We start from the raw sequence: 14,136 nt of genomic DNA, 5'->3' as shown, positions 1-14,136 counted from the left end.
GATTCTTTTGTTTAGGTGTGGAATAAAAAAGGGATTAAACAAAGAGAGCGACTGAAGAGTAAAGACAGAAGATTCTAGCTAGAGTGATCGGTAAGCATTATGTAGGAGTAGTCTGAATTTATAGAAAACTAATGCTAATAGAAAAATATAGTCAATCTCCATGTAAGCAATCAGAGTAATTTTATTATGAAGATAAAATGGAAGTGGTGGACCCATAATTGGTTACTTGCTGAGAGCATGCATGTATCCCATTGCATTGTGGGAGCTGCAGAAAGTGCCGCTGAATACAGAACAAAGCATTCACTTTCAGAGAATTGACAGCCTTATTGTAAGGTTAAGAGATGAAAAAAAGGAGCTGAATCGATCTGAATGGCCACTGTGGTAAAGGCCTACAAATATTACTGCCAACAAAATCTTTCTCCCTATGGAATGTTCTATCACGTAAATTCTGAGCATTTTACTGACATGAACCGCATAGCAATTGAGATGTTCTGCATATCATAAGAAGGAGTAATAATAAAACGTAATTAATCTGTGCTAAGAAAGTAGAGATTACCATGAAATTATACCATAACCCTTTATATTCACAATATAAAAATTGTTATAACCTCTGTAGGGTAATTACACTAAGAACTACCTAGTAGCACCAAACATAATCATGCAATAGAAAGGACAATGATGAACATACAATTATAGAGTATTCATATGGTAATTAGGTAAATGGGAGCTAACGAATAAGTGAATGGCTATTTTCTACAACAGAAATGAAATAATTTTCAAGGGAGATCATTATTGCACTCTTTCTCTCTCAATCTTGCTTTTTCATGCGCACAGAAATACAAGGAAATACTTTTTCCTTTAAAAGACCACATAAAAATGTGTGCATATATGGGCACAGACATAGGTATATGAATATTCATGGGGAGTCATATATCTATACAATCTCTAACTGTATTTAAATTCCTTCCCAAGTATTTTTCTTTGATTGAAAAGTAATTGCCAAGACACTAAACTATTAACTGATATTTGCAACTGGCCTATTCACATTGTAATACTTACTGAACTGTGAAATTTAAAGAGAAGAAAACCAAACTAAATAATACCAGCTAAATAAGAGCAGAAGATAGTCACTAAGTATAATGGGAAACTTGGAGAGCCTTTAATGGGTACCACAGAATGGTTAAAAAGGGGAATGTAAATTATACACTTACATGAATGTACACTAATAATTTAATGGATGTTGATCTGGACCTTCATCTGTGTAGACTGGTCTTAATATTCATAGTTTAAGTAAGTCCTTGATAATTTAGGGGTACATATACACAAACACACACACACAAACCAACAATAAATTAAAATGCGATTGGATTGTTTCCACAAAGAATAATAGAATCACTATATCTGCAAATCCTGAAGAATTCCATAACTGAAGCCCCTTTCAGTGCAATTCACATTCCACTTTCAATGTTGTTGTGTACCAGAGGAGTAGGTTCTATGAATTCTGCTAACTAACATGCTGCAAAGAGGTTTCAATACACATTTGGAATGGAAAATGTCTAGGAACTGCAATCAATGACATTTTATAAACTTTTGATGAGTCTTTGTCTCAAGATGACAAAACAAAAAGAAAAACAAAAACATCAGGTAGAATACGAAGGAGGTGGAGCTCTTCTTTAGGCTAACAGTTTTACCCTCCCCCCCTTAATCACTGCCCATTTTTTCAAGATACTATTTGGTTACCTTTATGCTGAGGCAGTGATGCTAAATCAGGCTGGAAATGCTATCCATATTCCCTCTTCACACTCCCACAGTGCCCTCCTACTACCATGGCCAACAAGACACAGTTGGACTGAAATGGTGGAAATAACCATTATAAGAACAATGAATATTCTATTTAGGTATCCACTATATAATAGGCACACGTGTTTGTTATAAATGATACCATTCTCTTTTTATTAGGTGAATAGATTAAGGCATAGAGAGCTTAAGCAATTTATGAAGATCACACACAAATAAGTGGGAGAACAGCCTTTCAAATCTAAATAGGACTAACTCTAAATAATAAGCACTTTTTTGTATTCAATACTTCATTTATTAACTCAGGAAAAGAAATCTACAAAGCAATTTTCAATGTCTCTACTATTCCTTTTTCTTTATGTGGATGTAGAATTGAAAATGCCCCATTTCTGGTGATCTCAGGACCTACCACCCATCAGAATGAAAACATCCTGCAGCAGCAAGAGGAGCAGCCCCAGGAAATGTACACGATGCCACCAGATCTTGAACTAGCAGAGCCCACAGACACAAGGCAGTCTCTTCCCTCTGATCTGAACAAAATATTCACAGTCCAGGTGTCATTCTCAGGCCCCATTCCACTCCAAGTTGGATATTTGTCTCTTAATCCATTGGTGATTGTTCTCACACTTGAAGGGAAAACTGAATCATCAATGAGATCTATTAATTATTAGGAACAATCAACTTTGGACCCTTCCATACAAATAAGAAACAAAACAACGGCCAAGGTGTCTCAGCTTAAGACATTGCTAAAGCATCACTGCTTACATACATTTAATTAAGGAACTAGTATTTGGAAGGTTTTCTGAAAATGTGTTGAGATCCTTAAGTGTATTAACAAGACCAATGATGGCCCTTCTCTTCCTATAAAACCATAGAATCAAGGCAGATTCAATTTTCCATCTAATACTCTTTAGCAGGCAAAGGGCACAAGTTGAGTTGCATAAATTTGCTTAGGATTTTAAGATTCTTGTCTTTGAAACAGTAAACCAGGAAGCAGAAAAATAAGAAATTTTAGAATTTTTTATAATCCTTAAACAGTTTATACATCCTAAGATATTTTAATAGTTAGACTTATTGTGCAGTACTAAATATATCTTCCAAATTCAGAACTGAGTTTAATAAAGTAGGCAAACATTAAATCCAGGTATGCCAATTAAATATTCACTAGGGAAAAATGTGTGCAAAACTCTGATTAGAAATGATAAATTTTTATCAGGAAAGCGTGTCTAAGAAAATTAGCATTTCATAATTTGTTACTAAAAATAGTAATATTCAAAGTAGTTCTTTAGAGAAGACTACAAATTGTTAAAGAGTAAAATCCTGAGCAAACATCGCCATGTCTGAGTATTTAGGTAGAAGAAAAATATAAAACTCAGAAGACAAGTTATCAAAAATTTGATTTGAGTGAGTTAAGTATGGAGTGAAATTTAAAATGTACCAGCAGCATTTACATTTTTGAAATACTGCTCCTGTAAAATTCATGTTAACAATGATAGCATCATAATTTTAGAAATAGTGAATAATTAACTCATGGAATTATCATGACAATGTATTTTTTTTTTTTTTTTGACTGGCAGAGTGGACAGTGAGAGAGAGAGAGAGACAGAGAGAAAGGTCTTCCTTTTCTGTTGGTTCACCCTCCAATGGCCACTGCGGCCTGCGCGCTGCGGCTGGCGCACCGCGCTGATCTGATGGCAGGAGCCAGGTGCTTCTCCTGGTCTCCCATGGGGTGCAGGGTGTAAGCACTTGGGCCATCCTCCACTGCACTCCCGGGTCACAGCAGAGAGCTGACCTGGAAGAGGCGCAACCGGGACAGAATCCGGCGCCCTGACCAGGACTAGAACCCAGTGTGCCGCCGCAACAAGGTGGAGGATTAGCCTAGTGAGCCGCAGCGCTGGCTATGACAATGTATTTTTTGATATGAGAAATCATTGTACAAGGTATTTGTAATTTTTATGATGCTATGGGTTAACTATTTATTTTATAATTAATCGAATTATAAATTTTTTTGTAATTCATTTATTTACTTGAAAGGCAGTTACTGGTGAAAGGGAGGGAGGGTGGGTGAGGGAGAGAGAGAGAAAGAGAGAGAGTTCTTTGATCTACTAGTTCACTCCCCAAATGGCCATAATGGCTGGGGCTGGGCTAAGTCTAAGCCTGGGGCTAGTTAGACCATGCATGTCTCCCACATGGGTGTAGGGGCCCATGCACTCAGTCCATCTTCCACCGATTTTCCAGGCCCATTAGCCTAGAAGTGGATCAGAAGGGGAGCAGCCAGGACTTGACTAAACACACATATGGGATGCCTGAGTTGCATGTAGTGCCTTAACCCACTGTGCCACAATACCAGCCCCATAAAAAGTTTTTACAAGTAGCTATTTATAAAAAGGTAGAAAGTCATTTGAGACATGTGAGCAAGCTGAGTTGTAGATGATGGTTAAATATGGTTTAACAGATGAGGCTAATTAAAACCCAAATGAGTGAATAAGCATATGCTGCCTTAAAAAAGAATGACAATTTTCCCTACAAATATAGAACACACCTCCGTGACTGTAAACAAGCCATTTGTCATATTTAGGCCCCAAGTTCTCTATCAGAATCAATTAATTTTGGCTTAATAAAACTTATTAACATCTACTGTGTTAATAGTGCCTATGGGCCGGCGCTGCGGCTCACTAAGCTAATCCTCTGCCTGCGGCGCCGGCACAAGGGTTCTAGTCCCTGTCGGGGCACCAGTTCTGTCCTGGTTGCTCCTCTTCCAGTCCAACTCTCTGCTGTGGCCCGGGAGTGCAGTGGAGGATGGCCCAAGTGCTTGGGCCCTGCACCCACATGGGAGACCAGGAGGAAGCACCTGGCTCCTGGCTTCGGATCAGCGCAACGCGCACCAGCCGTAGCGGCCACTTGTGGGGTGAACCAACGGAAAAAGGAAGACTTTTCTCTGTCTCTCTCTCTCTCACTGTCTAACTCTGCCTGTCCAAAAAAAAAAAAAAAAAAAAAAAAAAAAAAAAAAAAAAAAAAAGTGCCTATGTGCCTCAATGCTTAAGCTATGAAGGAATTATATTATTACACTTAAACTAGGATAGATATATATTGCTAAAAAAGCTAATAGAATTGAACAAAATCAAGATGAATAAAAAACTGTATTCAGCCAATATATAGGAATTATTATTATTATTTAGATGTAGTAAAGAGAACAAAATAATTATTCATGGCTATGATTGGATGTGGCTAAAGTATGTTCTTAAGAGTTGGGGACTTGGTATATAGTGTGGCAAATACTGGGAGGTTGTATGGATCTATATGGGCGCAGGTTCATGTCCCGGTTGCTCCACTTCCGATCCAGCTCTCTGCTATGGCCTGGGAAAGCAGTGGAAGATGGCCCAAGTGCTTGGGCCACTGCACCCTCATGGGAGTCTTAGAAGAAGCTCCTGGCTTCAGATCAGCTCAGTTCCAGCTGTTGTGGAGTGAACTAGCAGATGGAAGACCTCTCTCTCTCTCTCTGTATCTCTGCCTCTGCCTCTCTGTAACTTTGCCTTTCAAATAAATAAATCTTAAAAAAAAATAAATAAAAAGAAAGGGAGCAGGGAGAGAGAGCATGTGAGAGCCAGTGCTCTCATCTGCTGGTTCACTACTCAAATGTCTATAATGGTCAGAGCTGGGCTGGGGCCATGGCTGTAAGACAGGGCAATCCAGGTCTCCTATATGGGTGGTGGGAACTCAATTACTTTTGCCACCACTGCTTCCTTCAAGGGTCTACATTGACAGGATGTGGGAGTCAGGAGCTGGATCTTTGGATTGAACTCAGGCACTCTGATGTGAAATGCAAACATCTTAACCACTCCCAGACAGCATGTTTTGTGATGTGGTCTCTTCCTAACACAGATGCACCTACTGTGGTGTGGCCATCCTGGTTTATGCCCTCAACAGAAGCTGAGCCAATGGGTCTCACCCCCATGTCTAATCTTGGACTATGGACTTCTAGATTGTAAACTAAGCCTTTAAAAAAAAAAATTAAACCTTGTCTATCTCAGTATTTTTTACAGTAATGGAAAAATGGGTTAAGATACAACATTTATAGTAAATTGGGTTCTTTCTTTTCTTTTTTTTTTTGTTTGTTATATAGTTATTTTTTTATTTAATAAATGTGAATTTACAAAGTGCAACTTTTGTATTGTTGTGGCTTCCCCCACCAACCTCCCTCCCTCCCGTGGCCCTCCCCTCTCCCACTCCCTCTCCCATCCCGCCCTTCATCGAGTTTCATTTTCAATTACCTTCATATACTGAAGATCAACTTAGTATATACTAAGCAAGGATTTCAACAGGCTGCACTCACACAACCGCACAAGGTATAGGGTATTGTTCAACTAGTAGTGTTGTTTTTAAGTTTCATAGTAGAACACATTAAGGACAGAGATCCTACATGGGGAGCATGTACCCAGTGACTCCCGTTGTTGATTTAACAATTGGCACTCTTATTTATGATGTCAGCAATCACCCGAGACTTGCTATGAGCCGTCTAGGCTATGGAAGCCCCTTGAGTTCACCGACTCTGAACTTGTTTAGTTAAGGACAATTGGAAAGGTTTCATATATAAATAGAAAGAGAAAATGGATAGGAGTTCATCATGGAAAAGATCATTTCAGATGAGCACAACATGAATAAAATTATTGAGCATATTTTACTCTAATTGGAAGTCAGGGAAGATCTCACCATCAACATAGTGGGAACATATGGGGCCATCCTAGAGATATCCACACAATTCCCATGAGTAAATTTTCTCCCTCCCTTATTTTCTCCCTCCCTAATTTTTTCCCATCCTCAGTTTCTTTCTCCCTTCTTTCCATCTCTCCATTCTTCTTTCTTTTATTTTTATTTCTTGCTGTTTCTTTTCTACCTTCCATCCCTCCTATCTTCTTTCAATCTACCCACTTAAAACCTAAACGCTGAGTTAATGATTTCTGTTACTAATACATATGCACATATGTTCATTATAGTTTATGTTTAGTATGTTTCTTTAAATAGATAACAAGAGTGTAAAGATAGATAGCCAATAGCTAATTAGCTAGCTTTCTGAGAGAGAGAGAAAGATAGAGAGAGAGAGAGAAGGAGAGAGCTAGTTTCTGCACTGGTTTGATAGCATGAAAAAAAAATAGAAGTTTATGAATATACTATTTAATCAGAACTCACTAAAATACTGAGAAAGGCACCTTTAAAAGATCACCTGGCAAAGTAATACACAACTAAAATGATTCCCTGGTCAAATGTTTGATCTATTAAGATCAGATGTATAGAGGTAAAACAGATTGCTGCTATATAATAATCAGGTTCTCACTTTACTAAGACTTTCATCCAAATTCAAGGATAACAGAAAACCATTTTAATTTTATTATTAGTTAGTAGCATTTAACCTCTAGCACAGTTATAATAAATGTGTATTGAATTACTGTAATTAATCAATAAAATAATTTAAACAAAGGGACTTTTTATTCAGACAGATAATCCCTTGATCACTTGAAAACATCACAGCAAATTGTTTTAACACGAAGGAGATGAGATTCAGCCTATACAGGTTTATGTGTACATGTATAAAAATAGTGTATCAAGGATCCAGTTGACACAGTAAGTATGTGTTTTTGTTTCTGTAGCCACTTGTAGCCCCTTCTCTCCATTCACATGGTAGTTAGGCTCTTAATTTGCCTGCTTTATTTTCCCTCAATGTATTCTCACATGTGACAAATAATGCATTTACATAATTTATAAAAAACTGTATAATAAGAATAGTTTGGGGTTCCATTTGTGAGTTGGACATATCACATACTGGATTAATATGTGTTAAGTTAATGAATAAGCACTGTGCCTTGGAAAGCAGGTTACTGTACAAGGCGAAGAACAAGTCACACTTCTGATATTTTTAGTTTTCAAAACTCCAAAAGTCAATTGCAAATGTGCATAAATACTGCATTACTCAAGGACAGCTTTTCCTGTTCCAGAAAGTAACTGAAGTTGTCCAAGATGTGTATGTGAGCATTCATGTGGAGAGAGGAAAGAGGGATATGGGAGATGGAAAGGAAATGACAGGAAAGGACAGATGCCACTGAGTGTCTATAAGATGAACCTCAGATACCCAGTACCTGTTTGAAACAGACACCGGCTATGGGGGCACTGAACCAATGGGTGATACTTAGTTTACCCCTCTATTGTTTTGAGAGTTTTCTGAGGGTAGAGTTAAGTTAGCATGAAGGTGCTCGCTTCGGCAGCACATATACTAAAAAAAAAGTTAGCATGAAGAAAAGTTGCTGGTAATTAAGCATCAGTAAATATTTTTTTCCCTCCTTGGGAAAAAAGCAGCTGGTTACGCTTCCAATTACTACACCTGCATCCCATACCAGAATGCACCTTTGAGTTCAGCTATTCTGCTTCCAATTCAGCTTCAGGCTAATGCATCCTGGAAGGCACAAAATGCTGCTCAAGTGTTTGGGCCTCTATATATCACATTGGAGACCTGGATGGAGTTCTGGGCTCTTGGCTTCAGCATGGCTCAACTTTGGCTGTTATGAGCCTTTGGGAAGTGAACCGGCAAATGGAAAATCTCTCTCTCTCTCTCTCTCTCTCTCTCTCACTTTCCCTCTCCTTCTGGTACATGGAAAACAAATAAATCTTTTTCTTAAAAAAGATTTTATTTATTTGAAAGAGTTACAGAGAGAGATAGAGCCAGAGAGAGAGAGAGAGAGAGAGAGAGGTATTCTGTTCCACTGGTTCACTCCCCAATTGGCCACAATGGCCAGTACTGAGCGGATCCAAAGCCAGAAGCCAGGAGCTTCTTCCGGGTTTCCCACATGGGTTCAGGGGTCCAAGAAGTTGGACCATCTTCTACTGCTTCCCCAGGCCATATCAGAGAGCTGGATCAGAAGAGGAGTAGGCCCGATGCTGTGGCTCACTTGGTTAATCCTCCGCCTGCGGCGCTGGCATCCCATATGGGCGCTGGGTTCTAGTCCCGGTTGCTCCTCTTCCAATCCAGCTCTCTGCTGTGGCCGGGGAAGTCAGTGGAGGACGGCCCAAGTGCTTGGGTCCCTGCATCCACATGAGGAGACCAGGAGGAAGCACCTGGCTCCTGGCTTCAGATCGGCACAGCGCCGGCTGTAGCGGCCATTTGGGGTGTGAACCAATGGAAGGAAGACCTTTCTCTCTGTCTCTCTCTCTCTCTCCCTTTAACTGTCTATAACTCTACCTGTCAAATAAAAATAAAAAAAAAAAAAAAAGAAAAGAAGAGTAGCCAGGACTCGAACCAGCATCCATATGGGATGCTAGCACTGCAGACTGGGGATTTAAACCACTGCGCCACAGCGCCAGCCTCACAAATAAACCTTTTTGAAGAAAGTTGTCACTCAAGTTTAAAAATAGATTATTTTCAATAATATTACTGAAATTACTAAACATAATTTCTAAAATTCAACATTAAAGTATGTGAGGCAGAGATAAGTTTAGCAATAGTTAACAATATAATTATTAGAATCTGAAACTTAAATAGATAACTACTCTGAAAAAAATCCATATCTCATCTTTGACTGATCCATCTTGACTACACAACTCCAAGTTGTATCTTTTTTTCATTTGTTTATTTGAAAAGGTACTGCATTTGGTTTTCTCCTCATGAAAAATGACATGAGCAATTGTATTCACAGGGGTTTTGTTCTGATGAATCCTCAATTCCCCAAATAATGAATGATACACACAGGAACTCAACACATTTCAGCTGCATAAATTAATTTCAATAGTCCAAATATGCTTTTTTACTAACATGTGCCTATGATTTTGGAAAGATATGCCTCATTATCCATTAATTTCACTTTTTATATAAGCACATTTGCCCTGAATCATATTTTTCATATTATTTTTTCTTTAAATGAAGCTGTAACATTATAGTAAAAGTCTTTTTTCACTAATTCTAGTTTTGCTATTAGATCAAAATTACCATCAACATTATTTTTATAACCCTGACAATTAATCTAAATAACTTAGACTAAAATAATACTTAAAGTAATTACATTACCCAACCTTAGCTCATCATTTTCTGCTATAATCATGTGAGAAAATAAATCTATTTTTTCACATGCATTAAGACAGTAATTACTTTAAGCCAATTTCTATTTTTGTAATCTTCAGTGTTTTTCACACCAAGTATATAAACACCCCCGTTTTTCTGAAACATGGATTTTAAATCCCTTGTTAAGAAAGAGCCCCAATTTCTGACCCTGCCTTTGAATGGAATTTTATTAGAGTACAGAATAAAACTGGGCTCAGCAGGATAGAAGCAAGGTGCTTATACTTTGTCTCCATATACTCCAACGGCTACATTTTAGTTGCACAGCACAAGTGATGAGCTTTGCAAAACACCATGGCTTCTTTGATCTACTGGTGTAGAGAGGAGAGAACTTGAATGATAAAATACTGTATGAACATTTCTGAAGAGAAGTGCTGAGATTCTAGGACAAAGGGGAGTTAAGAGGTTAAATTAGGGGACTTGCAGGACTTAGCAGATATTGAGGACCTCATGCATCAGGAAAAAGAAGTATGGACAATTAGAGAGGGCACATTTAGAAGGCAATAAACAGTTTTTCAAGGTTAGAAGAAAAGCGCATTAAGTACTATCTTACATTTATCCAAGATAGATGGCAAGAACCTGAAAAAAGACAATGTTTAGGGGCCACCATTGTGGTGCAATGGGTAAAGCCACTGCCTGCAATGCCAGCAATGCCAGCATCCCATGCGGGTACTGGTTGGAGTCCCAGCTCATCCTCCCTGCCTCCCTACCTCGGTCTCTTTCTCTCTGAAACTCTTTCAAATAAATAAATAAAAAACTTGTGTCTCAATTTACAAAAAATAAAGACAATGCTTACCTTCTCACTATGAGAACAAGGATCGAGAGCACTAGGTAAAGAGTGTACCAAAATGCTTGATCACCCTCCAGGCAAATGTTCTAAAGAATCTTCAACATTTGTATATTGATTACACGGCTGGTCCTTATTGATAGTTCTACTTTCCAAATCACAAGTCTTTGCCAAGACTCTAGGCTCAGTTCGAATTGACATTCATATATTAATAGGAGACAGTGAAAATATTCTATTGTCCGGGGCTGACTTTGTGGAGTGATGGGTTAAGCCTCTGTCTGTGGCACCAGCATCCCATATGGGTGCTGGTTCATGGCCTGGCTGCTCCTCTTCTGATCAAGCTCTCTGCTAGGGTTTGGGAAAACTGTAAAAGATGGCCCAAGCACTTGCACCCCTGCACCTAAGTGGGAGACCCAGAAAAAGCTTCTGGCTCCTGGCTCCTGTCTTTGGATCAGCCAAGCTACAGCCATCGTGCCATTTGGGAAGTGAACCAGCAGGTGAACCTTCCTCTGTCTCTTTGTCTCTGCCTCTCTCTGTCTTTCTCTCTCTCTCTCACTCTATCTCTCAAATAAAAATAAATTTTAAGAAGAAAATATTCTATTGTCTTTCCTTGTACATTTTAAAAGTTACTTTGGTAGGCCGGCGCTACAGCTCACTAGGCTAATCCTCCACCTGCGGCGCCGGCACAAAGGGTTCTAGTCCTGGTCGGGGCACTGGATTCTGTCCCGGTTGCTCCTCTTCCAGTCCAGCTCTCTGCTGTGGCCCAGGAAGGCAATGGAGGATGGCCCCAGTGCTTGGGCCCTCACCCGCATGGGAGACCAGGAGGAAGCACCTGGCTCCTGGCTTCGGATGGGCTAAACGCCGGCCGTAGCGGTCGTTTGAGGGGTAAACCAACAGAAGGAAGACCTTTCTCTCTGTCTCTCTCTCTCTCACTGTCTAACTCTGCCTGGCAAAAAAAAAAAAAAAAAAAAAAAAAAAAAAAAAATTTACTTTAGTATCCTCTATCTACACTTGTCCTAAGCTTAAACAGCTTAAGTCTGAAAGTCTTCTTAGTACTTATTTTCAATGAAGAAGACCAGGGTGAGTCCGTGTGCCACCTTCTGCCTTGCATCCTAACAGAGAGTCTGTAAAAAATGCAATAGGGTGGACAGGGTATTAAATAGCAGGGTATTAATGACCAGGAGAAGCCTATTTTTGGAATCAGATCCACAAGGCTGAGAACCTATCTCCTATGCTCTCTAACATGGTAGATTAGGAAAACTGCTTAATTTCATTGTCTGACAACTGCAAGGTGTTACTAATCTACAAATCTCAAGGGGTTGTATGAACATTTGTTGAAATTGTGTGTGATACAATGAATTCAGTGAATGTTACTCCACCTGACAGCCCTCCCCTACAAAAATCAAATAGATACAAAACAGATAAATTTTGAAAGGATTTCCCTTCTAGGCTTTAGCATATGCTGTTTCTTTAGTGTTTCCCCTTTGCAGAGCTAGCTGCTCTTTTTTCTGATCCCAACTTAGACATCATTTCCTGCAAGGAATTTTCTCATAGGCTAACCTTCAAGTCCTTTCTGTGGATTCTGGTAGTCTTAGTGCTCTATCAAACTGCCCTGTCATAACTTGTTTTCTCTTCTGGATGAAAGATTAGACAGTAAATTCTTTGAAAGCCAAACATGTTTTTAATGCCCACTGTTTTCCTCAATGCCTAACATAATGGCATATTCACTGTAAATACTAAAACATGTTCACTAACTGACAGACAAAAAGTACTCTAGAGGACAAATGGTAAAAAATAATCTCACAATAACATCAAATATAATAGGTTTCCATTTTAGTGTATAACTGTTTCATAAGTTACTTGATAGATTATAGTTCTAATGCCAGTTGCAACTTATGGTATCTTTGGATATCTGTCAGGTACTTCTAACTGTAAATGAGAGACACCCCTTAATATCTACGCTTCCATGTTAAACAGTAGGAGTAAGCCATTCAGGGTCACTTAGAATAAATTGAGTTCTAATTGAAAGTAAAGTGATTCTGCACATAGATCACTAGAAGACTTTAAAAATATCCATGACAGGACAAGCAGGTTATCATTTAATTTTACTACCTGATTCTTAGACTTAGATTTTGAGTTGTTCCTAATTGACCTCTCTGCCCTAATGTCAATTACAAACAACCTCACATATTGTTGACCTCACACTTAACAATTAGATTTAAATGCAAAATCCATATTTACTTAATTTTAAAAAAATATATTAGAACTCTTTGCTCTAGGATAGCATGAAATGCATGTACATTTGTTCTTGAACAACTTGCCTAAAAAACACTTAATTTTACTTTGGTCGTTATTTATCTCTGTCTCTCCTCCCTGGGCTGCTGCTGTTAGAATTAATTTGCATTTCAGACCTCAGGATTTTATACTGCTATTAAGAGTTGTGAAATGTTTGTAGTCAGCACAAGTAAGAAGGGATGTTTTACCTTCCACTAATGGACCTTTAATTAGGCACTGTAATGAGCCATTCTACCATTCCTTCATTTATAGAGATGATTTTGTGTATGCTAGATACAATTTTGACAGAACACCAGGCCCACTGAACCCTGGCGACTCACATCTAATAGATGCTGAATTTATTATGCTTTTGTCAGCTGTTGGATTTGTCATTTTAATGACACTGTCCACAGACTTATTATGCTGCCAAAGAAGAACATCAACATACTGCAGGAATATTTGTTGACATCTTGATCAACAACTCCTGGGGTCTAATTCTGACAATAATATTACCACTTTGGGACCTTAAGCAAGTTATTTAACCTCTGTTTAAGGATTAATTGGTTAATTTTAATAAGTGCTTTGCAGTAAAAGGTGGGAAGTGCTCTGACTGCTAATAGTGATAATAAAATTATAATGCAGCCTTTTATAAAGCATCAGGCTACCTCAGACTGTGATTCTATTATACTGACAATTAAAATATAAGCTAAGTAAATGTATTTTTGGAAGAATCCAAATTACTATAATGATGGTCACCTTGTGTTTTTTAAATAGTTCAAAAATAACCAAGAGTGTTTATGATTCAATTTAAAAAATTAAAAACAAGAAAGATGAAAAAAGATTCAGATTTTATGGTAATGTACCATTTGGGAACCAAGAGGTAAAATGAGAAAATATTAGTACTAGATTAAACACACATAGATGCCAGATCGTAACTTTTGTACATTAAATTGTCTTTGTATTAACTTTTATTAATACTACCTTCATTTATTTATCTGTGTGATTACCTATTTGTTCATTTGTCTATTTGATAAATGCTGTTGCTGAGGATAGTTAGTCTCAAAGAGGTCCCAGACAAGTAAGAGAAATATACACAGGTAACTAAAATAGAAAATAAAAGTGATCAGAGCCAGAAAAGGCAAAGAGATATACAAACAGACTTTGAGGTTAATTAAAA

At 38.2% G+C, this 14,136-nt stretch overlaps 1 protein-coding gene across 7 annotated transcripts in view; it reads right to left on the bottom strand.

The window, feature by feature from the left end:
* The window catches only part of LRP1B (LDL receptor related protein 1B), a 2,140,503-nt gene that overhangs the window by 55,666 nt on the left and 2,070,701 nt on the right, over positions 1–14,136 (bottom strand). The gene's annotated exons all lie outside the window — the stretch shown is intronic.

The sequence above is a fragment of the Oryctolagus cuniculus genome, chromosome 3 (assembly GCF_964237555.1).
Source record: "Oryctolagus cuniculus chromosome 3, mOryCun1.1, whole genome shotgun sequence".
Taxonomy (NCBI): domain Eukaryota; kingdom Metazoa; phylum Chordata; class Mammalia; order Lagomorpha; family Leporidae; genus Oryctolagus; species Oryctolagus cuniculus.
This window is presented reverse-complemented; position numbering and strand designations above follow the sequence as displayed.